Source organism: Suricata suricatta, chromosome 9, assembly GCF_006229205.1.
Source record: "Suricata suricatta isolate VVHF042 chromosome 9, meerkat_22Aug2017_6uvM2_HiC, whole genome shotgun sequence".
NCBI classification, from domain to species: Eukaryota; Metazoa; Chordata; class Mammalia; order Carnivora; family Herpestidae; genus Suricata; species Suricata suricatta.
The window spans coordinates 30,353,336-30,366,223 of NC_043708.1; positions in this window are offsets into that span (position 1 = coordinate 30,353,336).

A 12,888-nucleotide genomic window follows, 5' to 3' on the forward strand; every position below is an offset into this window, starting at 1 on the left:
CCGGGGAGGGGAGCTGGAGCGCGAGCGTGTGCTCTGCGCCCTGCGCCGGCTCGCTCGCTCGCTCGCTCGGCTCGGCCGGGCCGCGGCGACAGCAGGTTGGACGCCAGAGCGCGGGCCATGGGAATTCCCGTTATAAACCCCGGGAAGGGGCGGGGCGGAGCCTAGCGGCCCTGATTGACAGGCCGAGGGACCGGTAGCAGCCGACCCTCCGGCAGGTTAAAGCCAATGGGAGAGCGGAAAGAGGGGCGGCCTGCGGTCAAGCCCACCGAGGAGCAGCACCCGCTCGCGGGGCCTGAGTGGGCTCCCGGAGAGGCTGGGAGGAAGAGCAACTTTCTCTCGGCCCTTCTGTCTGAAGATGCCCCGCAGAGCTCCGGCAGCCCTGACTCCCGGAATGCCCCCCCGGCTAAAAAGCATGCCCTAAGCATGTGTAGTTTTCTACCTAAGCCCACCAGTTGTCGCAGCAGTCCTGTAAAATACGCAGGAAAAATACTCCTAGCCCCCTTTTTCTGATGAGGATATTAGGGCGCAGGGGAGCTGAGAAATCTCCCCCGCCGCATCAACACCAAGAACAACCGACAAGGTGGTCCACGCAGGCCAGGCTGTGACTTGCGTTGGGAGTGGAGAATGGGTGCATTCATTTATTTCAAAGTTTTGCGGGGGTGACAACCCAAGCGCGACAGCTTTCCCCCGGGGAGAAGTGTCATCGAGGAGATAACGGTGAAGCCTGTGCGAGGCATCCGCCTGTGGCGGACGGCCCCTGTGGGTATGGGATAATGCCCACCTGTGGCCCCGTGGTGGCTCCAGGCCTCCGGGCTCCCTGCCTCCGACTGGAGGGCCAAGGCACAACCACTCTGAGGCCCAGGAGTCCTGAGGGAGGAGGCCAGAGGGGGGCCTGGTCTCCTAGTGGGGGAGCAGAAGAAAAAAGTATTGATGGAGAGGGGGTCTGTGGGTCCAAAGACCCCAGGCTGGATCAGAATGGGGAGAGGACACCTCTCCTGTGTGCCCAGCCCACTTGGAGATGATAGCGCAACACAAGGTCCAGCCAGATGTCAGCGGGCTTTCCCCAGGGTGATCCTCAAAGGGCCACCTTGGGAAGAGTCACAGATGCTTTGCAGCAGCTCCTCGAATGGAACCTGATGATCCTCTGCATCCAACCCAAGAATACCATGATTTCTCTTTTTATGGGAGTACAACCCTTAGTGTTTCCTTCCATGGGTCGCGACCACTCCGTTTACAAGGAGGGAATCTTTTCTCTAAGCTGACTGGAAGTGGCACTACCAGTACCTAATTCCTCTTCCAATCTATGACCGAGAGGTCCTAACAAAAGTTAGCTCTGCTCCCTTATGCCTTCTCTCCCGGACTGTGTGAGCACGCTTCCCTTCCAGCCCCTACATTCAGTTTTGCCCACTCCCCTTGCCTGCCGCCATTCAGCCCCCACCCTGCATCCTTCTAAACAGCAAGCCTGAATAGACCACCCCCTACTTAATAAACTCTCCCCAGTGCCCTCAGATAAAACAGCCCAGCCTGGATGCTGGAACAATAACAGAGTCTTGAGGTTCTCCAAACAAAAATGAATAAAATCTCTAAGAGAACTGCCTGTCTTCCTCTGCCAAGAAATAACACAGTGGTCAGACACTGTTTCTGGAGCTAGACAGGATGGGTTCAAATCCTGGGTCTGCCACCTAGTGGCATAACCTTGCAGAAGTCAATGTACTTGTCTGGGGTCCAGTCTTCCCCTCTGTAAAATGGGGATAAAAATAGTCTCTACTTCAGGAGTTGACAGGATTTAAGGAGATGCTGAAGTTAGAAATAGCACATCTAGCATAAGAAGAGGGCAAGATAATTGCCTTATCTCGTTTTATCTTCAGAATGATCCCGGGAGGCAGAGAGATAGATCCAACTTTATAGGTAAGCAAACCCGATACGCCCTGAGGCTGTGACTTTCTTCCCTCATTTGGCTGGTAGATGACATCCGAGATCCCAGGCCAGGTTTTCAGATTCTAACTCTGCCTCCATCATGTGGTGACTACAGTGTCCAATCTCAAATGCCATAGGGTTAGATGTTCCCTGTGTGCTCACTGGGAATTTCTTGAGTGACCTGCAAAGGACCTGAGACTTCTGAGCTGCACCGGGCTCGAGGGGAAGAGCGTGGAAGCAGCCTCTGAGATCTGGCATCCTGGGAATTTGCCCAGCTGGACTTGTGACATTTGTCCAGTACTGCTGTGCCTCACGCAGCACTTGTATCAATTTCCGTGTGCCCCATTGTGTTCCCCCAGCAGGCGTCGGCAGGATGGAAATGTTATCGTTGAGCTCAGTGGCCCGACAGGTTTGTTGTGACTCTACCACCTGGCGCTGTCCACACCATCAAGCTGGTCAATTTCTTTCCATTGCTGGAATTATTGAGAAATCTGTTGGAGTAAGTAAATATGCTTGCGATGGCCCCCCCAGTATCTGGCAGCACAAGGTGCCCAGGGAAAAGGCATTGCAATTGTCCTTTTCATCCACCACCACATGCTGCTTTCCAGCCAGAGAGCCTATTTCCAAGTGGTCGCTGGTCCAAAAGTCTACATTTTCTGGATTTCAACCATGTAGCTGAGCTTAAAATATGAGCAGCCACTCTCCAGTCACTTTGCTTAGCAAGTATTTTCTTTCCCTCTGGTTGGCATGCGGGGCCTGTCGTAACCATGGCCATCATTCAAACGATGCATTTTCTTCTCTCGACTCCTCCCAGAGCCAGAGAAGGTTAGAAATTCCAGAGAACTACTAGTCCTAAACAGCGTCTCTCTGCCAGGCTCAATCTTCCGATCCAAGCAAAAAGTGAAATTGACAAGTTCCTTCTTTCCCTGGAGGCCGGGCTTATGGTCCAAAAATAAATCTAGCTGTTCTGGCATCTGGTCTGTCCAGTTTCAGCCATATTCTTTGTCCTCTGGGACTTCTATTTGCAAGGGGATATTTCAGTAGAAGAAAAATAATTCTTTATATCCCATTTGGAGGCCTAGGGGCCTCAAATATTTAGTCCTAGCTAGAAATGTCTATCAAGTCTATCTGTTTCTATATAATCCAGAGGGGTCTTGCCTTGCCTCACATTCCAAATAGAACCTTTCCATTTATTTTCACAAGCAGTTTGGTGCGTCTCCTTCTGTGTCCTGTGTACAATGCTCATTACTATGAGGAGTCTTTGGATACACACCCTGCCCTCTGAGAAATTACAATTTAATTTAAGACACAAAGCAGACAGATACTTGGAAACAGATATTTAAGAGCAATTTGTTCAGGAGACTCAGAGAGCAGTGACCCACTATAGACCTAATGGGCAGGGAAGGCCTCATGGAGAAGGTAGATCTTGAATGGAGCTTTGGAGAAAAGTGCTTCTGTAATATAAATATGCTTTGATTTATATTCACTTTGCTTGTGGCAACAGCTAGCAACATAAAAAGGTAAGTTGTGTCCTAGAACTTGGACTCTTTACAAATACACTACTGTACTCAGAAACCTGGGACACCAGGAATCTTGGGTCTAAAGAAAGAAAAGTGAATATGTGAGGTGATGGATGTGTTAATTAAGTAGATGGGGAAAGAAAGCCTTTCATGATGTATCCGTATATCAAATCATCATGCCATAGCCTTCAAATATCTTATCATTTTATTTGCCAACTATACGAAGCTGAAAAAATAGACATGTCAAAAAGAATTAGAGTGACTTACGCAATTTGGAAGCGTATTTATCTCTTGGATACAAACTCCCTTCAAAGTCGAGCTCCATCTCACTCGGGCTTCTTCTAGCATCACTGTCGTTCATAATAAGCAGCTTCTGCCTCATAGTACAAGACGGTTGCACAAGCTCTAGCTATCATATCTGTTTTCTAGTCAGCAGGGAGGAAAATGGGTAAAAGAAGAGAATTCCCCCTCTCACATTTTATTGTACCCAAATGGCAACATCTAGCTACCCAAAAAAAAAAAAAAAAGCAAAAAGAAAACCTAATTTTAATTTGAGGTAGCCACGGCTGTCCAGCTAAAAATTAGGGTTTATGTGACAAGGAAAGAATAAAATCCAGGAGACAAGTAGCAACAGGGGCTACCATCATTATGACACCTGGAATTGCCAACCAAAGAACCATGGACCATGCAATAGAGTTCAGAGTATCAGTTGTGGGCCTTTCCTCTACTTCTACATGTCCAGCTCCCTCATGATCAAAAATATTAATAGGTTAGGGCCAGACACCTAAACTCTTTCTTTTAAAATATAATTGACAAATAATATTGTGCTAACACAGTGATTTGATATATGTCTATATATCAAATTATTACCGTAATAAGTTAACATCCATGTCCTCAAATAGTTACAATTTTTTTCTTGTGTTAAGAACTTCTTCTTTTTTTTATTTAAAATTTAGTTAGTAAATATACAGTGCAGTTTTGGTTTCAGGAGTAGAATTCAGTGATTTGTCACTTACATGTAACACCCAGTGCTCATCACAAGTGCCCTCCTTACGCCCATCACCCATCTAGCCCATCTTCCACCTACCTCCCTCTGCAACCCATAGTTTGTTCTCTATCATTAAAACTCTCTTGTGGTTTATTTCCCTCTCTTCTTTTCCCCTCTTCCCATGTAGTCATCTGTTTCATTTCTTAATTAAATTCTACATATGAGTAAAATCATATGGTATTTGTCTTCCTCTGACTTATTTCGCTTAGCATAATACATTCTAGCTCCATCCACGTCGTTGCACACGATTTCATTCTTCTTGATGGCTGAGTAATTTTCCATCGTGTATATATACACAGCATCTTCTTTATCCATTCATCAGTTGATGGACATTTGGGCTCTCTCCATAGTTTGACTATTGATAAGAACTTTGGGGATCTATTCAGTTAGCAACTTTCAGTACAGCATTATTAAGTCTCATTATGCAGATGGGGAACTGAGGCTTAACCACAGAGGTTAACCTTACCAATGGTGGTCCTTACATTTTACATGCACATCAGGAACTTTGGCATCCTCTTAAATCTGTTAGTCCTAAGAGTCAGAGCACATGCTATATTCACACGTGCTATTTTGTGTATTACTGAAGGTTGTTTCCACATGTCTGAGTTTTCCCCACTCACCTACTTTATCTTTCATTTGCCTGTTTTATTGGTCTCTATTTTTTACACTGGAGCCCATGAGGCAAAGAGCCTTTCCAATGTGTTCAAACCCATAACCGTCATGCTTGGGTGCTCCAAGAGATAGCATTATTACAAGGACCTTGCTTAGACTGAGGTTTAGACTCCATTTCAAATCATCATCATTTGGTCCTAATCTATCCATACAGAGACAATCCAATCAATCAAACAAATGTTATTGTTTTCCTACAGTGTGCCAGACACTGCACTAGGCACTGGGTATACAGTGAGACCAAAGAGAGAAAATGACTGATCTCACAGAAGACAGACATTAAGCAACGATTATCAACAATCAATTCACTAGTTCCAAGTGTCCACAGTATAGCAAAGATGTACAGGGCATTTGGGGAGTTATAAAAAAGAATGTCTAACTCATTCTGGAGGGTTAACTTTCCTGAGAAAAGTTAATCTCTAAAGGATGTCCAGTTTAAGCTGAACAAAGACAAGAGGAAGAACATACTTTGCATAATGAACAGCATCTGCAAAGGCACCACGGCAGGAGAAAATGTGGAACTAAATTTGCAACCAACTGGGTCATTTTTCTTAAAGTGTGCTCTGCATCCAGTGTGGACCCCAATGAGGAGCTTGAACTCACAACCCTGAGATCAAGACCTGAGCTGATATCAAAAGTTGGACACTTAACCTACTGAGTCACCCCTGTAGGTGCCCCTGGATTATCCTTACCTCATTAACTCTCAGCAGTCCAAGAAAAATAGTTATCACCATTCACCATCTGGGTCTGATGGACTCATTTCATGTTATTATGTTTCTAAGGAATTTTACAAGTAATTTACAGAAGTAGGAATAAAAGGCGAGTATATTAGTTAACTATTGCTGCATAACAAATGACTCCCCAAACTTAGCTTAAACAACAAACATTATCTTATAGCTGCTGTGGGTCAGAAATCTGGGAGTGGCTTTGATGGGTGGTTCTGGCTCAGGGTCTCTCATGAGGTTGCAGGCAGGGCTAGCTGGTTTCATAGGCATCCGACCTGTGCAATCATGGGAAGTCCTATACTCGACTTCATAGTCTGTTGTTGCTGTCTTAAAATTTTTAATTTTTGATCAGGGAGCCCCCATTTTCATTTTGCACTGGACCCCATAAATTATGTAACCAGTTCTGGTGGTAGTCAACCTATTAGCCAGGATTATAATCATCTAGGGCTAGAAGACCCACTTTCTAGCTCACTCTCCGGGTTATTAGCAAGTTTCAGTTCCTCACTGGCTATAGGCCAGATAGTTTCCTTCTTCTCCACTTATATCACAGTGGGATGTCTGGCTTCCCCCAGAGCAAGGGATCTGAACAAGAGCCCAAGATGGAAGATGCAGCCTTTCATAATCTAATCTCAGTAGTGACATACCATCATTTCTGCCATTTTCTATTGGTCACATAGATCAACCCTAGAAAAATGTAGGAAGGGACGACACAAGGGTGTGAATACCAGGAGGTAGAGATCAATGGAAGCCATCTTGGAGGCTGGCTACCACAGGTAGCTAAAACCAGCTTTGTTAGAAATGTTAAGAACTTATATATAACAAAATTTTATTTCATATTTTCCTAGTTTTTTTCTTTTCTAAAAAAATTTTTTTAACATTTATTTATTTTTGAGAGAGAGAGCCAGATCATGCACAGGGGAGGGGTAGAGAGAGAAGGAGACACAGAATCCGAAGCAGGCTCCAGGCTCTGAACTGTCAGCACAGAAGCTGACGTGGGGCTCAAACCCACGAACTGGGAGATCATGACCTGAGCCGAAGTCAGATGTTCAACCAACTGAGCCACCCAGGCACCCCATATTTTCCTAGTTTTCAAAGTAACACACTTGAAATAGACAACAAACTTTGACTAAAACTATCCACACATCAAACATCATGAGCTTGGAACATAATCATGTAAACACTGATTCTAGATTTCAAATTCATCTCTAAACTATGTAGCTTATTATTCCTTAGATTCCTTCTGTTTGCATTTGCAATCAAAACACAACACTCTTTGCGGTGGCTCAAAATTTTGTTGAAGAGAGGATGGCCATCTTTTTTGTTCTATAATTGCAAAACATTTTCATTTCCAGATTCACAAACATAATTAAAATCTTCACGGAGTGCGTGGTGGCTCAGTCGGTCGGGCATCCAACTTCGGTTCAGGTCATAATCTTGTGGTCCCGTCTGTGAGTTCAACCCCTATGTTGGGCTCTGTACTGACAACTCAGAGCCTGGAGCCTGCTTCTGATTCTGTGTGTGTGTGTGTGTGTGTGTGTGTGTGTGTGTATTTCTCTCTACTCTTCCCCTGCTCATCCTCTGTCTCTCAAAGGTGAATAAATGTTTAAAAAAAAAAAAGAAAAAATTTAAAATAAAAATGAAATCTTCAACCCGATTAACCAATTAATATTTTTATTTCTGTACCATCTATTTCCTCTTTGCACTTACACCTGTCTTCAAAACCTATCTACTCACAAACCACCTCAAGTAAATGTTGGTATGCAAAGAATATAAATAATTAAAGAATACTGTCAGTCTTTTTGGCAAAATAAAAAGGTTCAGGCTCTTCTCAAGAAAAAGTGTATAATCAAGTCCATCTTGTTGACTGATCAACTGAATGAAAATATCATATTTCCTTTTTGTCTTTAAAAACGTATTCTTAATTCATTGGTAAGTCAGTTGGAGAAAATTCCATCAAGATATCATCATCCAAAGATTCCTAGGCTAAGATTTCTCTTACATAATCAATTTCACCATCTTCATTTGCTTATATTCTGGAACACTACCACCTTTTTGCATTCATGTTCTGATTTATGTAGGAACTGTGAAACCTCTTTATCAATTTACTTCTCTTTGCCACTAACAGTATAAAAATTAAAAATCCAGAATTTTCATTTGTATGCAGTGAAGCTAAAAGCACATCATGAAGATGGTGCCTCCTTCTATATATCTTCTTGGCAAATGATATAATACTTTAGGCAACGAGTTACGAATACTAAAGGATGATAAAATACTGATGATCAATGACACTGTTACTGCATCCTTCTAGGTAATTCCGCCATTCTTCAGCTTTCTTATTTTAGTCTTTTTCAGCACCGTTGGGAATAAATGATGAGTAATGTGAAATAATTCCTAGAATGACAAATAAATGTTTCAAGACATAGGAAAAACTAGGATCACTAAGAGCTTGTAATGTATCTTACATTTATAAGAGGGTTCCAGTGCACCATATCATAATTGCAAGATAGAATGAGGTTCAGTCTCTATTGAAAAAAAAATAGGTAAGTTTTATCTTTGTGTTTCGGAAGACATCCGAAAAAAAGAATAAAAGCCAAAGAATATTGATGCTTTACAAGTTGCAAGTGCATTTTAAAATCAACTAAGATTGGGTCCTATGGACCCTGGGTGGTGTTGACACACTCATCTAGGGGATTTGGGAGAAGTGGCACCACTGAGGTGACCCAAAGCAGGCACTCTTCGTGCCCCACCCCCATCCTTCCAGCAGAGAAGTCTCCTTGCAGATCCCTCCTCTTTCTGCCTGAGGATTCTCTCTGGCTGCAGGGTGCCTGCTCAGGGCAGAGGACAGCCAGAAGTGACTTGGAAGGTAATCCCCCAGGAGCAACCCTCACCCAATAGAGACCCAGAATTAGTGGGCACATTCCTCAACTTCCTTATCGCCCAGCAAGACAACTGAAGTGTGTTCCACAGTCTCTCAGTGCATCCCCCACAGGATTAAGCCCCAGCTGCCCAGAGCAGTAGCCCTCTCATTAATGAACCATTAACTGGCATTTCTCCCTTCCTTGTTACACTTCCACATTCCCTGACTATGTTTCCTTGGACCACCTCCAAACAAACTGCTTGACCAAAAGTCCTTGTCTCAGACTCTGCCATCGAGAGAAGCTAAGCCAGGACACCGGGTGAAACCACCACGTCACAATAGAGCAGCTCCCAAACCATCGGCAAGGCTATCCTTGCTCTCCCAGAGCCTGGGTGCTATCTACACAGTGTATGAGAAAAGTGGGCTGACCCAAGCAAGCCAGACAGTGAGGAGAGTAGTTAATGATGGCACATTGCAGTTTAGGAGAAATAATGCCTTTAGAGGTCATTAGAATAAGAAGCTGCCTAAAAACATCACAAATGCTTTATCCATGTGACAAAAAGTTGGAATGGGCTCCCAGGAGCGGCAGACGGACAGTCTGACCTCATTTAAGAAGCACCCTGGGGCAGTGGATTGGCCCCTGACAAGGAGAAGGAAGGCTCGGGTTCCCATCCAGACCTCCATGGCCATTCCCGCCACCACTGACACCAGAGAGGGCAGAGCGGTATGGGCCCTTCACAGAGTTGCTGTGAGGAATGAATGAAACCATGAGTTGTAGTAGAATGCTCTGTGTTTTTCATCTTCTTGAGCAAAATAATTTGCCAGCTCCCTTGGGGTGCAGGCTGGGGCAGACTCTGGCCTCCAGCAGATGGCCTTATTTTGGAGAACCCACATGAGTCCCTTTAGTCATGTAAATGAAGAGTTAGTAGCTGTGGGTGTCCTGGGGGAAAGAGTAAAACAAGTCCTTTCCTGTGCGGAAGCTCTGCTCCTTTAGAGGAGTCTAGTCACCCAGGAGACGGAGGGACCAGTTCTATGTCTGGGCAGTGGCAGGCTGGGGTCCTCCTGGAGCTGTGGCACCCAGAGAGTGGCTGCAGGGGTGAGCTGGGACCCTAGGGCTCAGACCTGGGTGAGGCCCACTCATCCTGTGGCTGAGGGTGGGGGGCAGGCATCGTCCCTTGAGGCATGTCAGTACCTGTAACAGCCCCAAGATCAGAAGATTTGCCCCCCACCTTCCAGCTCTGCCTCCCATCTTAGAGGCTTCCTTCACCAGCTCAGCTACTGTGTCCCTTCCGTCTGGCTTTTGAAGGGACCCAGTCAGGTCCTGTCCATAAGCCACATCACTGCAGTATGGGCAACCTCCCATGGTAGCTTTCTGAGGACTTTGGTCTATGTGGGCACCTAGAACTTACTGTCTTCCCCAAGGTTGGGACTAGCTATCCTGGTAGCTTGGTCACTATCAGCCATAGAGAAACATAAAAGAGGCAGGTGTGAGTCCTCTGTCGTGGAAGGGTCACAAGCACCAAGGGATGCTGAATGCGCAGCGGGGAGAGAGGGGGCCACCTTCCCTAGAGACTTGCATCCATTTCCAGCAGGTGCGGGCCTGTGCTGCACAGCCACAAACACACTCTGCACACCCCAGGCTGTACCGACATGCGCATGCCAGGGGTCTAGCAGAACCCGGGCACCGTGCCTGGGCACCGTTCCATGTTAGTTCCCTCCCTGGCCCCATTTCCTGCTGCTGCTGTAACAAATCACCCCAGTGCTGAAACAAAACCCAAATTTACTATCGACAGGTATGGCACTCCTAGGTACAAAAGCAGTCTCAGGCAGCTGAAACCTAAGGGCTGCATTCCTTCTGGAGGTTCTGGAGGAGAGTCTGCTTCCTTGCCTTTTCCCTGGTGGCCACCTCCGTTCCCTGGCCTGTGGCCCCACCCTGCTTCTGGAACTCCACACCGTCAGCATAGCCTCTTCCCATCTCTTTCTGAGCTGGCACGCCCACCTCCCTCTCACAAGGCCCCTTGTGGTTCCATGCAGCCCACCGAATAACCCAGAATAATCTTTCTAGCTCAAGATATATATTTAATCATATCTGCAAAGTCCATTTTGACAGGTTTTAGGGATTAGGATATGGACATCTTCAGGGTTCAGTATTACTGAGCCTATCGAATTCCCACACACCTCATTTTCTGATGGATTCTCTCCCACCTTTTCTTTAACTGAAGTGTCATTAACTCCAGGGCTTATGTTCATCCTCCCAACATTCAGTCCCTGCTCTGGGGACTCTGTTTACTGCCACAGTCTCAGTGCTGACTTGTGCTTCAGTGACTAAAGCCTTCAGCCTGTGCACCTTACCTGCTTGTCACAAACAAAGTGCAAGGTCTCCTTACCACTCAAAGGTTCACGTCTCGCTCATGCCCTGGCAGCCATCCACACCGCCTCCAGACTCCTGGCCCTGCAGGCTCAAAATCCTGCCTCCCCACCACAAACCCCGCCCCTCTTTCCCCCATTCCACACACCCCCACTCTCCTCCAGCTCTGCAGTTACCGCATTCATGGAATCCGTTTGCCCTCTGATTTTCCCGAGGTGCAGTGCGCTCATTCACTCGCCCCATCACACCATACTCCTGCCCACAGATGCCTAGTTACCTATATTTGCTATTTTTTCTACAATGAACTTTGTATCTGTGGTAAGGGGAAAGTGTTGCTTCAGACAGAAAAAGGAAAGATCCGGTCCCTGGGTGGCTCAGTCGTCAAGCACCTGACTTTGGATCAGGTCATGATTTCACAGTTCATGAGTTTGAGCCCCACATTGGGTGAGCTTGAGTCCTGCTTTGGGTGAGCCCCACTTTTCTCTCTCTCTCTCTCTCTCTCTTTCTCTCTCTCTCTCTGCCCCTTGTGGGATTCTCTCTCTGCCCCTCACTCACTTGCATCCTCTCTCTCTCAAAAAAAAAAAGAAAAATGGAAAAAGAAAAAAGAAAAAGGAAAGACCCAATCCAGTTTACACTCCTCACCATGCAGCAGTCCAATGTCTCCATGCCCCCTACGCCCATGGCCCCACATCAGGAGCGCCCGGTCCAACTGAGATGTTCAGAATTCAGACCACACCCTCACCTAGACTACCTTATCTCCTCTCCAGCCATCAGCTGACCACCTCCCTCAGATGTCAGCCATGGTGATGTAACCAAACTGACAAAACTGGCCAACAAGGAGAAATAAACATGAACTCAGTGGGTTTTTTCCACAAGCCCCACATATGTATGTATTTTCGTGGCCAGTGTTTATTGAGCATTTACAACATACAAAGCACTTTATAAATACAACTCATTTCAGCCTCATGACAAACGTATTGTCCCCAGTATTGTTCCTATTTTTCAGGTCAGGAAACTGAATGTAGAAAGCCTAAGACACTGTCCTGAGGTTAAACAGACCTCAGTGGCAAAGTCCTTTCCAAACCTGAACATGTCTAACCCCACAGCCCACGTTCCTCGCCACTAGGCTATAAGAGCTAGGCGACTAGATGGCACTGCTCCTGTGTGACAGTCTAAGGGCCCAGCTGGCACCGGAGGCAGAAACCATGTGGGCTCCATGGACCTAGGTTCAAGGTTAATGGTATAGCCTCTGGACAAAACGGTACTGAGGAAGGATCTAGGTCTGAGAGGCAAGGCAACAGCAAACACAACCCCATGGGGGGGCGGGGGGGCACTGCACAGAGGCACAAAGGACTTAACACCCAGCCAAGGACACCCTAGACTGTCCACACGGGCACTGCCACTGGCCTAACCCTTCTGAATTTTGTCCTCCCAACAGCCCACTGCTTCCTATGGTCCTGTGTCTGTGCTGCTGGACAAGGCCCCTCATACAGCCACAACTCTGACCAGTTAGACCACAGACACTTTGAAGTTGGGTCCCATAGCTTCTCTTTTTCTGGCATGTCTACCCTCTCCCACACGTCCATGCTTGGTCACACTTGTTAGTTTGACCACTTGAATGGCCAGATGACGGGGCACCTGGGTGGCTCAGTTGGTTGAGCATCTGACTTCGGCTCAGGTCATGATCTCACGGCTCGTGGGTTCAAGCCCCATGTCAGGCTTTGTGCTGACAGCTCAAAGCCTGGAGCCTGCTTCAGATTCTGTGTCTCCCTCTCTCTCTGCCC